The sequence below is a fragment of the Plectropomus leopardus genome, chromosome 2, assembly GCF_008729295.1.
Source record: "Plectropomus leopardus isolate mb chromosome 2, YSFRI_Pleo_2.0, whole genome shotgun sequence".
NCBI lineage: Eukaryota > Metazoa > Chordata > Actinopteri > Perciformes > Serranidae > Plectropomus > Plectropomus leopardus.
In genome coordinates, this window is record NC_056464.1 from 38,018,228 (window position 1) to 38,024,107 (window position 5,880).

Sequence of the window (5,880 nt, forward strand, 5' to 3'; positions counted from 1 at the left end):
CATTTTTAATGCAGGACTTTTACTCGTAAATTGTATTTTTACACTGTTTTCCTGAAGATCTGACTTCTTTCACCGGTGTGTACTGGCTGCCTGCATCAGGAGACACTGGGACAGTTCCAGTATGAGACTGGGTCTGTAACCAGTCTGTCCGTCCGTCCGTCTGTCTGTCTGTGCAGAGACCACCCGCCCACCGGCCGATCCGGTCCCCTCACGTCAGTGTGCCCTGAGGACACAGACCCGCACGCTCACGCGCCGTTAACGCACTTTTAATACTGCAAAACGCGGATTTAATAGCACGCGACTGACTCATTTGTAGCACGCTCCCGCATACGCCTGACGCACGCGCCGCTTAATATGAATTCAAGATGGTTACTCACAGATATTTCCTGGTGGTGCTGCTCTGTGTCCTCTTCCAGGTACCAAAAAAAAAATAAAAATATGACTCTGTCTTTTCTGCTTCTTCTTCTTCTCACTCACTCATGTCGCAGTTTCACGCTCTTTATTCGGTGTCTTCCGTTAACGTGTGAGACACGAGCTTCCAGCTGCCGCTCGAGCTGCACATTCACAGATTATATACCGCTACATGCAGCCCGGCCCAACGACCAATCAGCGGCCGCCTCCGCTCCCGGTACTCCAGCCCCGCCCTCCCACACCAGCCGTGACGTCAGGGAGACAAAGATCGTCGATGAGCGCGAGATGGCGACGGAGAAAGCACGAGAACGGCGAGGATGACGTAACCAACGGAAAGAGCCGAGTGCTCCTGTTCGGTGAGAAGCAGTATTTCGATTATATATATAAATATATAAACTTTTTTTTTCGAAGAAATTGTCAGAATATAGCAATTAAAAAAGAAATCGTATATAAATACATATCTAAATGATATCATTAAAATATAAAATGTTCTAAAAAATATCAAAACCATTAATTTATGCAAATTTTACAACTTTACTTGTAATTTGCGAAGCCCCTCTGTGTGTTTATACATGTGTGTTTTATTAATTTAATTTTTTTTTTTTATAATTTAAATTTTAGTCATTACTGAATGTATTGACCACTGACTGTAATGTTTTTCAAAACTGTTTATAAAAAGTAAGAAAAAAAAGTATTCAGATATTTTTCAAGACATTGTCATTATATAGCACTTTCAAAAAAAATCAGATGTAGATGCATATCTTAAAACATCATGAAAAAATTTAAAATTAAAAAAAAGGTTAACACCTCATGTGCGTTTTTTGTTTTGTTTTGTTTTGTTTTGTTTTGTTTAATTTAATTTAATTTGATTTAATTTAATTTGTCTGTATACATTTGTATGATTTTAATCAAATACATGCAAACAAACTAACTAACATACTTTACATTACCTCTCAGTTGCTATCTTATCATTTACAATGCTCGCCTCCGTTGCCTCCACGGATGCTGCCACTGCTGTGTGACGTCAGACCGCTGAGGTCGAGGATATGCCACAAGTTCACAAGTAGGAAATCTGACTTTGAGTGGCGTTCCATTGCACTTTTTCTCGCAGGAGGTCAGAATATCTCGACTTCTGACTTTGAATGAAACGCAGCTTAAAGCTGTGCTGGCGCGTGTTTCTGCAGCGCTCTCGTACTTCATGTCACCCCTGCACAAGTCAGTGTCCCGTTCGGGTCACCGCAGTAAAAAACAGTCTGGACACGACACTGCTGGACACCCTGGTAAGTCATCCTGAGAGGAACATTAATATGATACTTAATGTCATGATGGTAATCCATCAAATTATTGTGGATATTTTACTGAAAACCACAAATGGAAACCTCATGGTAAACCTCAAAAAAGTCAGAAAACCACAAAAGTCCTCTTCTGGGAACCATGAATCTCAATAATATAGTTTCAAAGAGCGACAATCTCATCACTGCAGCCATTATGAGAAACCTCAGCAGTGTATGTCAGAGAGGCATTTGTGCCTGTGGGAAATGAAACAAAGAACATTATGTTCGGCTGTAAATACGATAGAGCCCACAGATGTGTGGAGGCACGCAGCTGCACACTTATATGCATATGTTAAATTGTGCAGAATGTGCAGACGGCACGACGCTCACAGTCATGTCATCTATTCCATAAACCAGTCAGAGAAAACTCTGCACTGATACTTATTGTTCATGTTGTGCAACAGTTATTATGAGTACAGGAGCACGCCCATTGTGTGCTCGCACATGCAAATTATGACCTGCCAGCTACATAAATGTGCTCATGCGTTAGTCGGCCTTCTGCAGACAGCTGATCATTCGACATATTTCAGCCATAGTGGTGAGCTTTCTGAGTGTTTTTATTAACCCATAGGGACTGTTTGATGTATTTTACACGCTTTTTATTCTTCTTTTTTTTGATCATTTTGGCTGTGTTCATGTATATGGCATAATTTTTGGCAATATTGTGTACTTTTGTTTAATTTTTTAATCCCAGCTCCTGAAATGAGTCTAAAATACACTGTGGAAACTACATTTGATACATTCAAACTGTTAAGTGCAAAAAATGCACCACTGAAGCCCATTCAAACTGCAATTTTTGATCCCACAGCTATAAAAGCATAAAAAAACATGCAATGTCTGATTCTTCTATCATTCTTGGCTTTTGCCTTGAAACATGCAATTTTTATGTCATTTTTAACATAATTGGCATATGGAGACAATACATGCAATGTCCACTGGGTGCACTGCTACAGTTAATGTTGCTGTAAATCACTGAAATATCCCAGGCTGTGATGATAACAGTAAATAAAAATAAAAATCTATTATGCATGAAGTATATTGTTGTTTTTTTCATCTAAAAACATGGTGGCATCATGGAAAAACCTGACATTTAAAGATTTTAAAATTCTGAAAATTAATAAATAGCTTATATTTATGTTTAGGACTGATGTTGGTTTAAAAATCAACTCAGTGAATGCAGAAAATAAATTAACAGTATATTTTTTTTAAAGCTTAATTTTGAAATGTGTGTTTTGTGCACAGAGCGATACAAGTGGGTATAATATTAAAGGGGCCCGAAGAGTTAATAAACAAACAAACTTGCAGCAAGTGGTGAACTCACTGACTACTTTTACATGCACAAAGTATTACAGGTTTTTGCCCTAATTCCAAAAAAGACAATAATAAAATTCATCTAAAATTCCTGTTTACATGCAGCTGTTCACACTTGGATTACTGTGCTGCAACATGTTGTTTAGTACATCATTTTTTTATTTTTTGCATTAAAATAGGATTTTTTTCTTTAAAGTTTTCTACTGGTGGTTGACATTAAGTTTAAAAACAGGTGAGTTTCTCCTCTCAACCAGAAATGTTGGATATTTTCTTTTGCATGCATCTCTACCCCACAGCTTTGCAAACTGTTGGAGAGTTGGTTTGTGTTCAACATATCCATGATAACACACTGAGCTGACCGTAAACAGACAAGAGGCTGCAAACTGCAGTACCATTTCCAGTTGAGACGCAATATTCTGAATTGCCTTTGTAGACCTGTTCACAGTTTGAACACGACGATGACGCAGTAAGTGTGCATGTGCATTTTGGCAATAGAAGTAAAGTGGAGAGCGACAGATATTTTTGTTTTGTTTTTTAATGTAGAAAATCATGATGTTAAATCAAAAGCACAACCCAAGAGTTAATCAGTTTCCAAAACTTTCATCATTACACAAAACAAGATCAGCAACTGCGTAAGGATTGTAAGAAATAGTTGAGGCACAAAGTAAAACCTGTTATTGAGAATAACGTGACATAAGTCAACTGAAATGAGGGAGTGTTGATCATCTGAGGGAGTGTTTATGACAGAGCAGATTAATAGCTCAGTTCTGTGGAAAATCAAATAATAAGCCGCATTAATAACGTAAAAACAATGTTTGGTCAAACTAGAAAGGAGTGTTTATTCACACCACACCCTGCATGTCTTCACATGTCTAGACTAAAAAATGCAACGCTACAAACTTGTCTGGTCAGGGTTAGACATTTCTGATTTCTTTCTATCACTTTCACAAACGAGACTTATTTTGTTCAATTCAGTTCAAGTTCATTGAATGAGCCCAGCCATTTAACGTCGACAATAGGCCGTCCAGAGTCAGTAGGTGTGTTCCCATTAACCCTCAAATTGTGCGAATTGAAACTGAGAATTTAAAATATGCCTAATGGACATATGCCAATTTTGGAAAAACTCCCATGTATCGAAATAGAATAGAATAGAATAGAAATGCTTTATTAATCCCTTGAGGGAAATTGTTTCGTTACAGCAGGAAGAAAGAGAGCAGCAACAGAATAAAATAGGCACTTAAAATATAATTTAAAAAATGACAATATTAATACAGATATGTACAGTATGTACAGAAAAAAGATAAACAAAAAAGATTTAATGTGCAAATAAGTGTGCAAAAAGTGAAGATGGATGTGCAAACATAGTAATGTGCAGAATTGAGAGCAGATGTGCAACAGAGACAACGATCAGTGAAAAAGTTTTGTGTTCGCATGAGGTGGTATTTCATGTGATTCAAAAAAGTCGTATTTTGCAAAAATGCAACAGAAACACTTTTAGAATTATTGAATTCTTGCAGGACAGAGACCCAAAATCAGAGATGAAAGCAACAGACAAAAAAAGATGAGACAAACTGACAGTGAACAAGGGAAGTGTGCAGGTATAAGTAGGGAAAACACTAATTAGGGAAGTGAGAACAGGTGAGCTGACTGCGGTGAAGCACAGGTGAATCTAATCAGGGCGATGCAGACGATCAAACCTGGGAGCAGGAAAACACGAGGGCAAGAAGTGAAGTGACCTGAAACACGTTAGGAACAAAAAAAAACAGGAAACACTGGATCCAGTCCATTTCAGTGCACTAATGCATTACAATGGATCATGCACCACCAGCTTCATTTTTGTTTTTAAATTTATTTTAAAATGTCCTTTTATGCTGAATTTCCTTGCTGGCCTGTTTTTGTAGAAGATCACTTTGAGCAGCATCTTTCAAATGAAAGGTGCTATATAAATAAAGTTTTGATGATGTTAATAATATTATCATTATTATTATTATTAATAATAATAATGATGTGTATGTCAGGAAGTGGAACCATCACCAAACTCATGACCTGGTTCTGACTGTAACATCACAGTTTAGTTCAGCTCAAAACTCGCCTTCAGCATGAGGAGCTGATGGTTTTTACCTCAAGGAAACGAATGTCAGACATGCTTCATGGCAAAACTGACAGGAGCTCTTCACACATGCAGCCACACCTTCCTAACTCTCAGGAGGAACCACATTACACAACAACAAACCAGGCCCATCAAGTCTAATCTCACCGGTTAAAACGTGACTGAGCTGAAACTGATCCTGATGTCCACACATCTGATTATGAATATAAAGTCTGAGTGAAGGGCTGCAGGTGGTTATTTTTCATGCAGGTGCCGTCTATCCATCTGCCAACCTATGGTCACACTGCACCCGCCGCTGTCTGGCTGCGTTCTCAGCTGACAGCGTTCATATCATGCACACATGAAAGGTGGCTTCTGGCTCTGGCGTCACGATCTTATGCTGAAGGAAGTATTTTATAAATCCTAAAATCCTATGGCCTCCTGTCATTTTGCAAAAGTTGCACCCAAGCAAAGTAAATTGAGTACTCCAGATTTAATCCCTACACTAGCTCATGGGAGTATTTGGGAAAAAGTAAGTGGAACAGTGTCTAATATGACTTCATACCCAAAGAGAGAGCTTCAGGTTTCACATAAGCTGCTGCGGCCGCTTTTGGTGTGAGAGCGGAGCGGCGCGAGTCCAAAGATGCCTTTGGGAAACCCAACACCGGCCTGTGAGTCACAGAGTAATCCCATTCAGGAAGCGTCCCTTTGTCCGTGTGAGCCGACGTCACCAGG